Source organism: Schistocerca cancellata, chromosome 5 (genome assembly GCF_023864275.1).
Source record: "Schistocerca cancellata isolate TAMUIC-IGC-003103 chromosome 5, iqSchCanc2.1, whole genome shotgun sequence".
NCBI lineage: Eukaryota > Metazoa > Arthropoda > Insecta > Orthoptera > Acrididae > Schistocerca > Schistocerca cancellata.
Genome location: NC_064630.1, coordinates 447,388,198 through 447,401,274, shown reverse-complemented (window position 1 = coordinate 447,401,274; position 13,077 = coordinate 447,388,198).

Below are 13,077 nucleotides of genomic sequence, written 5' to 3'. Positions count from 1 at the left end.
GAGCCGGTTTACGTTGGAAAATGACATAGGTGGAGGTCAGGGTAAACAGAAATAATGTCGCCAGTAAACTTACTTATGTTAGAAAATTTTATTTTATTTGATGAACTGATGACCGTCTTGAGGAACAGGGCTCTTCCTTTACTTGTACTTGATTGAACTAGAGACGTTGAAAAATTTGGTGCAGGACTGCGATTAGAATTCGTATCTTTCGAGGATCTGAATCTCACGGAACAGTATAGTTCCATCATTTCGTTCCTTTTCCCAAGACTGAAGTCTTCTCTAGGTCTCCTCCAGCCCCATCACGTGCACACCGGCCCGCTAGTGAAGATTAACGTGCATTTTTAATGCCTGTTCATGTTGCCTACAATTTTTGGACAAACACACGCACATCTTACCTGTTAGTGAGTAAGCAATTGATACTTAAGCAATATTCGTGGACAATAAAGATGAACGATAGGAGTGCGGTTCGATTGTCGCTCAATCACAAAAATTTGTGTCCTTATTTTAGATTCAAACACCTAGCAGCTGGCAAGAAAAACCGATACGTAACATTTGGTTTTACTTAGTTAACAATCCGATTACGTCTTGGGTTCGTATCTCCGTCGCAGAACTTCACATCATGAGCTTCATCTTTAAATGCATACACACTTCGTTACTTCTGAATTGAGGTATATCAGATATCATTCATGGTTAGTTAACAGGGATGAAAGGGTCTTGATAGGAGTCCCGGTTTATTTAAAAAACTGTCGTCGTTTATTTTCAAGTTTAGATTTGGTTACTGATATAGGCGAAAATTTCGGTACATCATGACTCTTCATGTATAGTCAGCAATAAGATATGATTAGATTAAATGGTTCAAATGGCACTGAGCACTATGGGACTTAAGAGCTATGGTCATCAGTCCCCTAGAACTTAGAACTACTTAAACCTAACTAACCTAAGAACATCACACACATCCATGCCCGAGGCAGGATTCGAACCTCCGACCGTAGCGGTCGCGCAGTTCCAGACTGTATCGCCTAAAACCGCTCGGCCACTCCGGCCGGCTGAGAGCTACTGATTTATGATGCTTAGTAGCAGTCAGTTCTTAGTATTATTAGTAACTAAGCTCCAGTCCCTAAACCTAGTTACAGAAATGCGAATCAGACGCATTACGTATTCCAGGCCGTAGCAGCCGCGTCTTTGAGGCGCCAGCTATGGTCACTTCCCAGCCCGCTGTAGCATCACATCGGTTCGTCTTCTTCCTACTGGTAATGTAACTGAGATTTGGCAACAACGCAAGGTATGTTTGGCAACTCTGTGATCGACGAGTTACTTCCTGTTGTGCACGGAATTAAGCATCAAAGTTCACTTGATTTCTCCTGTCATTTCCATTGAATAATCTGAGTTGTTATCGGTTGAGGTGTAACAGAAGATTGTAAATGTACGGTTTTCAGCCCAGCATAGTCATTGAACGAGGCAATCGCAACTAATCTCGTCCTGTAAATAGCGGTTTACGAGTTCTAGCCACTACTGGCCTCGAAAGAGGAAGGCGCAAACCATATCTATCCACTAGCTCAGTGTTGACGTGCTGACCTGTGGAAAAGCGAGTATTATGGTTCGCGGTTCAGACTCGCTCAATGTAACGTTTTTATCCCTTCTGTGTAAGAGGTGCAAGCAGTCAGATCAAACATCGATAAGCAAATCGTAAGAAAATACTTTCAGCTCATAGAGCAATGGTGAAAAACTTACAATGCTGCACAACAGGTAATGCCTCTTTCCGCTGCTGACAAGGAAATTTTGGGTTTCTAGGAATACGTAACTTTATTTATGAAATGCCACATTTGCATACCTGTTGAGTATGACACAGCGTACCATTTAAACACAGACCCAATCGAAATCTAAGTAAGTAGATTGAGGCACGCTTGTGTACAGATACTCACTTTTGTTAGAACAGACTTTCATCATAAGGTTATCGTAGGTAATTTTATTTCGTTTCTTATAACACAGTGCACAGTTTTAGTAAAGTTTCTTTTAGTGTTGTTAAAGCAATACTAAAAATGAGAGAGAAATTAGTCATCAACGATATATGCGAATTCTCTGATGTTATCTATAACAGTCTGACAATGCACATACAGTTTATTAATTACAAGCATGTAGAAAACGTGTTCTGAGTTAAATCTGTCAAACAAAGTTTGAAGAACAATAAAATTTCATTACCAGACGACAGCTAATGTAAAAAATACTTTACTAACTATTTTGGCACGATGCGCTCTCCCCATACATAATACAAAAGCTTCGAGACGCATCTGCTGCCAGGCCGTCTATTAAACCTGAAAAGAACAAAATGACGCAGAAGTTAGCCTTTCTTCCACATGCGATTATTTTGGGTTGAGAAGTGAAGAGAATTATATTAAAAGTTCCATTAAATTGATAACTTCAGCAGACAGCAGAATTGCGTTTTAAAAAAATGTAGCAGCGAATCTAATAGAACACGTGACGCTTACCGTTACGCTACTAGCTGTAACTATCTACACCAGCTCTGGAAGTGAACAACAGTTCCTCCAGAACGTCCGCATTCCACAGTGCTGTGAGATAATGCATGTGGCCGGATCTAGACTTTTGAGTGACAGACAGTTATAGCATTTCTTTTGCACTGTACGACGGTTTCAACAAACAGATAGCGCGAAGGGAGTAGCTCAAATGAAAAGGAACACTTCCTATTTAAATTTCTGCATCCTACACTGTTCGCAGTTCTGTGTGGGTGGCAGTTACGTTATTTTATTTCGGTGATTACAAAATAGAGTCGAATGAATGCACTGGATAGCCTAGGCATCTAGTTCATGGCGATTCGGTCAACCAAGTAAATGAATGTACTGAACATCCTGCAAACCATTACAGGGAGCCTGTGGGTCAGAATTCTCATCTTGTGAGCCGCACCGGTGTTATGATAGAGAAATGAGGCGGAGAGATCAGGGTTTGGAGGTCTGTTGAACTGATGATAGTTTTATATGATGATGGTCTGGGTTCGATTCCAACTTCTGCCAAAGTTTTTTGATAGGGAGAGGCAGATTCTATTCTCTTCTGGCTACGCCAATTGAAGAAGGAATAATGGCATTGTTGTCTGAAAATTACATTAAACATGATATTCTTTCTCTACCAAGTAGACGTTAGGTGCAACCACAATAAAGTAAGGAGTGGCCACATGTAGAAACTTTATCACCAGTAACTTTTCTTATACTAGTTATTTATTTATAGTGACGAAACAAACCCTGTGTATGGTCACAGCACACCTATTCCATCTTTTATCTGAGCTTCTGTATGTCGATAAAAATGGTTCTGAACTGGCAATGCAACTCAGAGTGCCCTTAACGCGGAATTTGATCCCTTCGTGACAGTACAGTTCGACTACTATTTGTTGTTTGTTCAAAACTGTAGATTCCTCAACATCTCCACTTATTGCGTGTGGAAGGGTTAAAATCCTGGCACTAGAGCTTTCACTATGTATTATCAAGCTCTAGCATGAGAAAATCTATCTGCTGGTGGATAATAATTTTTATTTTTAATGCATTTTCATTCGTTGTCAACACTAACGATATCTGACGTTTTTTACTTCCATTGAGACACAGAACTATTTGCGAGATCACAGTAAGTTCAAGGATGTTATTCCGAGCTGCTTGTGGAAAAGAATTCGGTAGCTGACGTCTCTTTGTGTGTCGTCAACAACGATATGTTTGGGGTTCGATTCTCAGTCAGCACTGAACTCTTCGTCATATTATTTCTAGTTCAAACATGCTCACATGTCGCTGCTGGTGTAACAAACCAATACTTAACGTTCTTTTTGTCTAGAATATAACAGCGATACGTGCCGTGCTGGAGTTCTGGGAAGGAAAAATTAATGTTTCGTCTCGCCATTTCAGTTAATACATCAAGCTACTGCCGAGAACATCTTATACACTCCTGGAAATTGAAATAAGAACACCGTGAATTCATCGTCCCAGGAAGGGGAAACTTTATTGAGACATTCCTGGGGTCAGATACATCACATGATCACACTGACAGAACCACAGGCACATAGACACAGGCAACAGAGCATGCACAATGTCGGCACTAGTACAGTGTATATCCACCTTTCGCAGCAATGCAGGCTGCTATTCTCCCACGGAGACGATCGTAGAGATGCTGGATGTAGTCCTGTGGAACGGCTTGCCATGCCATTTCCACCTGGCGCCTCAGTTGGACCAGCGTTCGTGCTGGACGTGCAGACCGCGTGAGACGACGCTTCATCCAGTCCCAAACATGCTCAATGGGGGACAGATCCGGAGATCTTGCTGGCCAGGGTAGTTGACTTACACCTTCTAGAGCACGTTGGGTGGCACGGGATACATGCGGATGTGCATTGTCCTGTTGGAACAGCAAGTTCCCTTGCCGGTCTAGGAATGGTAGAACGATGGGTTCGATGACGGTTTGGATGTATCGTGCACTATTCAGTGTCCCCTCGACGATCACCAGTGGTGTACAGCCAGTGTAGGAGATCGCTGCCCACACCATGATGCCGGGTGTTGGCCCTGTGTGCCTCAGTCGTATGCAGTCCTGATTGTGGCGCTCACCTGCACGGCACCAAACACGCATACGACCATCATTGGCACCAAGGCAGAAGCGACTCTCATCGCTGAAGACGACACGTCTCCATTCGTCCCTCCATTCACGCCTGTCGCGACACCACTGGAGGCGGGCTGCACGATGTTGGGGCGTGAGCGGAAGACGGCCTAACGATGTGCGGGACCGTAGCCCAGCTTCATGGAGACGGTTGCGAATGGTCCTCGCCGATACCCCAGGAGCAACAGTGTCCCTAATTTGCTGGGAAGTGGCGGTGCGGTCCCCTACGGCACTGCGTAGGATCCTACGGTCTTGGCGTGGATCCGTGCATCGCTGCGGTCCGGTCCCAGGTCGACGGGCACGTGCACCTTCCGCCGACCACTGGCGACAACATCGATGTACTGTGGAGACCTCACGCCCCACGTGTTGAGCAATTCGGCGGTACGTCCACCCGGCCTCCCGCATGCCCACTATACGCCCTCGCTCAAAGTCCGTCAACTGCACATACGGTTCACGTCCACGCTGTCGCGGCATGCTACCAGTGTTAAAGACTGCGATGGAGCTCCGTATGCCACGGCAAACTGGCTGACACCGACGGCGGCGGTGCACAAATGCTGCGCAGCTAGCGCCATTCGACGGCCAACACCGCGGTTCCTGGTGTGTCCGCTGTGCCGTGCGTGTGATCATTGCTTGTACAGCCCTCTCGCAGTGTCCGGAGCAAGTATGGTGGGCCTGACACACCGGTGTCAATGTGTTCTTTTTTCCATTTCCAGGAGTGTATATCAAAGTTGATTGTGCTTCGATAAAAATCCGATTAGGTTCTGAGTTCGAATCCCTGTCCAACACAAAGCTTTACCTTGCTGCATTTGAAGTAAGTTACTTGTGAAGAAGCTGTATTTAACATCTCTCGTAGTTCGTTAACAGGGAAATAGATGCTGGGTAGGAATTCGCGTCCGTTAAAAATGTTTATGTTACGTAATTTAAAGTTGATATTCGTTAACTGATACTGCCTAAAATCGAGGTATATGCCTAGTCAGGAATGACTGTTCATTTCCGTCAGCCCCGAAATCCTTGCCTGCATGACCTGGGTTTGAATCCATATGCAGAACGAGGCGGTTCGTCGTGTCGTTTGAAGTTCATACATATTCTCAAATAGTTGCTCGTGAATAACGTAAATTTTAATGACATTTTGTGTTAAATAACAAGTACGGTATGTTACTTTGAAGAGGAAATCATGAATACGACAAATTTACTACGTGCATTTCCTATCTGACGTAATAATGAGATTGCTAACATTTCAGGTACGTCATTTATTGCAATAAATGTGAGCTTACAAGCCTTAAGGACAGTCTTATCTGTGATGAGGTGTTCCCTGATATTTGTAGTATCGTGGTATTACTTTACATCTTGAGTTATTGTGATACAGAGTAGTGTTTTCTAGTGGTGACTTGTTGAAACTATTTTCAATAGTCAAACGACTGTACCAAGGAATGTTTAGAGGACCTGCTAGACAGCTTCGTTATGTGGGTTGCATGGGAGTCAGGTGAAATGCATTTCAGGTCGTTCGGATACTTTTGAGCATGACTGTACTTCGTTAACAATCCGATTAGGTGCTAGGTTCGCATCCCTGTTACAAGCTTTATATGATGGCATTTCAATTTTAAACATGAGCATACCTTGTTCCTTGTGAATGACACCATATTAAACGTCGTTGGGGGTCGTTCCCAGGAAGGTAACTGTTATGACAGGATTCCCAGTTCAGCACAAACATTTTCGTCATTTATTTTCAGGATCTGAATTGATAACTGATTCTGGTGTAAACGTCTATACTTCACGTCTCTTTATGCCTAGTGATTGGGTCTCAATAAGTCACAAACAAAGCTTAGCTTAGTTAGCAATGGCTATAGGTCCTGGGTTTGAATTCAGGTCCAGAACGGCGACGTTGGTCATGTCATTTAAAGTTAAAATCTGTGTACACGTAGCTGTTGATGTGTTACGAGAACAATGATATTACTGGTGATTCGCTGTAAATGTTGAGATTTCCTTAAAGTGCTTGTTGCCGTTAATAGCGTTTTTCTACTGGTTCGACCAATATCCAGTTTCCAGAGACACTCGCCGTTGAGTGACTTCAGCACTTGGAAGGAAAACCTTTTAGAGAGCGAAAAACTTTTTTCCAATTGCGGTACAGCTTTGTAACTCCACATATTGTCTCAAGTATTTAATTTTGACTAAGGGTTGCTGTACGATATACGTAAAATAATCCGTTTTCTCAGAACTTTTGGAATGTCACTTGTTGTAATTAAGGTTAGTTTATGTGTGTTATGGGGTGTCTCATCGCTAAGAACGTGTTTTCTAATATGTTTTGTATGACGATATTAATTTACGCTTAGACTGACTGCTATAAAGAACTTTGGTCTCTTGTAGTCTCTTGCGGTACCCATTGTGTGTAGTCAAACGACTGTACCCCACGGGGTTTTGGTGTTTAGAGGACCTGCAAGACAGCTACGTTATGTTGGTTGTATTCGGCAGTGACCCACCTTTTTTGCTGTCAAGTGTACATGGTGTGTCAGGAGGAAAAGTACATGCCTTGAAGGGTGATAGTTTAGAGATTCTAAACAAAAAGTTGCATATGGACGTATGCCATACTCCAAATGGTTTCCGAGATAGAACACATTTACTATCAATTTTGTACGTTTTACCTGAATAACTCGAAAACAGCACTCTCCAGCGAAAACGAGTCGCAGTATAAAATTAAACTACATTAAATATCATACAGAAAAGGTCCTATTCATCTTGTTCTCTAGAACTAATGGTTAGTCTGAAGAGAGCGCGAGAATGTTGAAAAACTCGCTCAACGTGCATTTGCTGTAACTTACGTAGTTCTTGCAGGCCAATGTGAGGTATTTTCCCGACTTGATGGACCACAAGTGTGCCGCCACAAACTATTCGTCCCAGCCGATACCTCAATACCCTACCTTCCGCTTCCCGCTTACACATTTAGAATCTACATGTTATAAGATATCGCACTACAAATTTTAAGTGGAAAAGAACCCGGTAAATAGATACTATATTCATCTTTCTCAAGGTTTACATAGTGACCAACTTTCCCTATGGGGTAAATGGCCACTGCTTTCGCAACAGGATCCCACGTTCTTTTTCCTGATCTCGAGACTGGATTTCTACGTATCTTAATGTCCTAATATCTCAAACAAAACCAAGCGGCTGCAAAACATTGCTTTTCATCGGGCTTTTTTATTAGGCCAAATAAAACAAAACAGCGATTGTTTCACGTAATATACATTAATTAATATAAAATCACATTGACTTACTTTTGCGTCGCTTTTTATATCTGAAACAATACCAAGCGGCTGCAGAACAGTGCTTTCCATCGGATTTTTGTATTAGGTGGACTATAACAAAATTGTTTTAAATAATATAAATTAATTAATATGAACCGCCGTGACTTACTGTTCCGTCCTCCTTGGTAGAGTATTTTATACATTATGAATCAAACTCACAGAACAGTGGTGTAGTATTGAACAATATTTATTATTTGTTACACGAACAGGTTTTCGGCTGTTCTGCCATATTCTTTGAACTGTTTGGTTGTTATTCTTTAGCTGGTGGAACTATAGAAACGGGATTAGATATTTTCATTTCATGGGTTTCGAGATGTTTAGTGGAGGTTTCCTCGCCTAATGTGCACCCTACGTCTATTTTAATTATTTCATCACATCCATAAAGGAAAGAGGGTGAACTATCTTGAAATTTGATATTAATAAAAATGTGTCCATCAGTCCAAGCTTAGTACTGAATGACCAGACACAGTTCCCTTACTTGCCACCACAGATACTACTCAGTCCCATCCAGGCTATGTTGTAAAATATCTCTCTTACTCAGATGGCCGATTTTCTTTTATTTAGGTTACCATTGTTTCCCTTGTGTAAAAAATTTTAATCCGTAGACTCACAACTTCTTCACTCACCTCCTTAATGTCACGATTATATCTTATCCTTTTGCAATTATGAGGTAACAGCGGAAAATTGGTTCTTGTAACAAATAAAAAATATAGTGGAATATTACCCGAGTGTTTGTTTGTTTCATTCACAATGTATTATAAAATCTTCACGAAGAAGTAGAACTAGAGGCGGCAGCTTTGTGTATATAAGGGTGTAGAATTCAATCTGACTTCCAGTATTACGCATGATGTACTGAAGTAACTATCTCATTTTTGAGTAAATGATGAGGTCCCATTTTTGCTGAGTAGTGTAGGTACGTCTCCTAAACGGGATCTGACGCTGCACTATTCAGGGCAAAAGATACGCAATGGCTACTTTACCACAGCTTCCCGTATTTACTTTACATGTTTTTTTTTTTTTTTTTTTTTTGTGAAGCGGAAGTCAACACTGATCCATCTTAGTTTCAAAACTCTTCAATACAGTACCAGGAGACAATATTCAGCATCTGCAGGTAGTATTTTCGGAGAAAATGTCCTCATGACCTTCAGAGTAGTTCGGCTGATAGAACTTCTGAAACCCAGGCAACAGGTTCAGGGTATGAAAGATCAAACATCAACACGTGGAAGGAAGACCCGTTAGATAGTTTGTCGTTTCCACCAAATTATAATTTATTTAAGTAATACATGCTGATACATTAAATTCCACATTGATAACATGAAAATCATCAGAATTATAGTGGCATACAAAGTGGCAAACTACTGAAATTTACCAATATAAGCAAAAGAAACAGCATTCAACAAACACAAAGCATCTTAGTTTATAACAGTAAGAATGAAATTTGAATCTTAGTTTAGAAAAGTTCATACGTTAATACCGCCACACTCCACAGCCTACACCCCAGTTGGTAGTCGGTCGACCCAGGTATGGCTCCAAGGAACAAGATAGCTACTGAACTTTCGATAGGTATGACTGACGTTGCGGCAATGAGCTCCAGGGGCAATAACTTACATGTCGGGCGTTCGGTAGGATGCCGCCAAGGTAGCTGCCCAGAAGTCAAAGCTGCAAACACCCTGGTAGACTCGCGTGTCTTGCAATCACCTGTGAACATAAATCATACGCAAAGCTGGACCCTCAAACTACAAAGGGCGTTCGAAAAGGTTTGCACATTCGTCTCTAATTTTTTTTATTTTTTGCAGGAGGAGAGTGAAATATTTTGTGAATATACTTGGAACATTTAGCTACAAGTTGGTATATAAAAGTATTTTCTTTTATTTACAGGTGAGCCATAATGGACTGTGAAGTAGATATCAGGACACAGTGGATTGCAGCGGTATCCAGCGGTGGTTGCAGAGGTTTAAAGAAGGTGATTTCTCACGACTGGACAATCCACGATGCGGTAGACCATCGACGGTAGTGAATGATGTGAATAAGGCGACCATTGATCAAATCATTCAAAATGACAGATGTGTGACGACACGACAGCTCGCTGAAATGACTCGTTTGTCATTGTGTAGTGTGGTATCACTGGTACAGTCACTAGGGTACAGAAAAGTCTGTGCACCCTGGGTGCCTTGATTATAGACACGAGTAATGAAAACGATGAGGGTCTCATGAAAACCTTTACTGAAGAGTGGAAACAGTATTCTCACGGCGACATTACCCAGGATGAAACATATTGTCGTCATCCGGGTTCCCCTCGGAAGAAGAAACCAAGACTTTCACGAACGGCAGGCCAAAAGGTGATGGCCTCCTACTTCTGGGATCAGTGTGGTATCATTTTTATTTACTTTTTGGAACCTGGCTCCACAATTAACTGGGACCGTTACTACTTGTCATTGGACTAGCTCCGACGTGCCATCAAGACCCACGGACAACAGCTTCGGGGTGAGCTCATCATACTACACCATGACAATGCCAAACGCCATACAACCCTTATGACGCAGGAGAAAATCAGGGAAATGGATTGTAAAATTGTTCCTCATCCTCCGTACAGTCCGGACTTGGCACCGTCTGATTTTTACCACTTTGGTCGCCTGCACGATAAAACATTTGATAGTGAGAAAGACGTTATATCTTGTGTCAAGTGATATCGTAAAAGTCAATCTCCAGAATTTTACCAAAGTTCATTTAAATCATGAAAAGAACATAGGACCAGATGCGTCACAGCTGATGGAGGCTACGTTGAGTAGGCTAAAAGTATAGCTAAATGTTCCAAGTATATTCATAAAAATTTCATCTCCAACTGAAATAATGGAAAGAATTAGAGATCATTGTGCAAATAATATATACACTCCTGGAAATGGAAAAAAGAACACATTGACACCGGTGTGTCAGACCCACCATACTTGCTCCGGACACTGCGAGGGGGCTGTACAAGCAATGATCACACGCACGGCACAGCGGACACACCAGGAACCGCGGTGTTGGCCGTCGAATGGCGCTAGCTGCGCAGCATTTGTGCACCGCCGCCGTCAGTGTCAGCCAGTTTGCCGTGGCATACGGAGCTCCATCGCAGTCTTTAATACTGGTAGCATGCCGCGACAGCGTGGACGTGAACCGTATGTGCAGTTGACGGACTTTGAGCGAGGGCGTATAGTGGGCATGCGGGAGGCCGGGTGGACGTACCGCCGAATTGCTCAACACGTGGGGCGTGAGGTCTCCACAGTACATCGATGTTGTCGCCAGTGGTCGGCGGAAGGTGCACGTGCCCGTCGACCTGGGACCGGACCGCAGCGACGCACGGATGCACGCCAAGACCGTAGGATCCTACGCAGTGCCGTAGGGGACCGCACCGCCACTTCCCAGCAAATTAGGGACACTGTTGCTCCTGGGGTATCTGCGAGGACCATTCGCAACCGTCTCCATGAAGCTGGGCTACGGTCCCGCACACCGTTAGGCCGTCTTCCGCTCACGCCCCAACATCGTGCAGCCCGCCTCCAGTGGTGTCGCGACAGGCGTGAATGGAGGGACGAATGGAGACGTGTCGTCTTCAGCGATGAGAGTCGCTTCTGCCTTGGTGCCAATGATGGTCGTATGCGTGTTTGGCGCCGTGCAGGTGAGCGCCACATCAGGACTGCATACGACCGAGGCACACAGGGCCAACACCCGGCATCATGGTGTGGGGAGCGATCTCCTACACTGGCCGTACACCACTGGTGATCGTCGAGGGGACACTGAATAGTGCACGGTACATCCAAACCGTCATCGAACCCATCGTTCTACCATTCCTAGACCGGCAAGGGAACTTGCTGTTCCAACAGGACAATGCACGTCCGCATGTATCCCGTGCCACCCAACGTGCTCTAGAAGGTGTAAGTCAACCACCCTGGCCAGCAAGATCTCCGGATCGGTCCCCCATTGAGCATGTTTGGGACTGGATGAAGCGTCGTCTCACGCGGTCTGCACGTCCAGCACGAACGCTGGTCCGACTGAGGCGCCAGGTGGAAATGGCATGGCAAGCCGTTCCACAGGACTACATCCAGCATCTCTACGATCGTCTCCATGGGAGAATAGCAGCCTGCATTGCTGCGAAAGGTGGATATACACTGTACTAGTGCCGACATTGTGCATGCTCTGTTTCCTGTGTCTATGTGCCTGTGGTTCTGTCAGTGTGATCATGTGATGTATCTGACCCCAGGAATGTGTCAATAAAGTTTCCCCTTCCTGGGACAATGAATTCACGGTGTTCTTATTTCAATTTCCAGGAGTGTATATATATATATATATATATATATATATATATATATATATATGCCTTCTCAAAGCTCTTAATCATATCACGGGAAACTCGCTAAGATTGACAGAGAGAATTAGAATGGATTTGGTCGTACATAATAAATAGATACGCCTCTTTCAAGGTAAGATGGTAATCAAGTACATGTAACTAACATGGTGCAGGTACAAACAGAGCAGTTGCAGTTACACCCTGAAGCAAGGCAGACAATTTGACTCAGTTTTAGCTCTACGTATTCAGTTATCACTAAAACATATCGGCGTAGGTTACAATGAATACACTTTACTAAATCACAAATACATTTCAAATTCATACCGAGTACCTGTAGAGTACCGTGACATTGCCACCGGGTACAGTGCCACTCACCGGTATTACTACTTCAATTCATAACATCGAGCACTAAGCGGGTGCACACAAGCGGTTTACCACTTATCGAATCACGTGGCTTCAAAGAAGACGCACTTAACTACGGTTGGCCACTCTCAAGCCAAGGCACACTGAAGACCCAACAAACAAATAGTATTGACTTAACACTATACTATAATATTGCGCAAATTCTCTTTTAATCAATAAAAGCATAGGGCCAGAATTTCCATTCGCAGTATGTTACAGTGCAGTCTCCCCACCGTGAATTACCCTTTTAACTCCTCTTCAGATAACAGAAGGAGGCCTCTGTCACCAGACCTACAGAGCATGACCATCGTCACCTTCTTTACTGGCTGTTCAACATCCCATAAATTGCTCGGCGATCCGGCTGGGTACAGGCGGTGTCAAACCCAAATCGGCCCAACCAAACCCTGTCGCCAG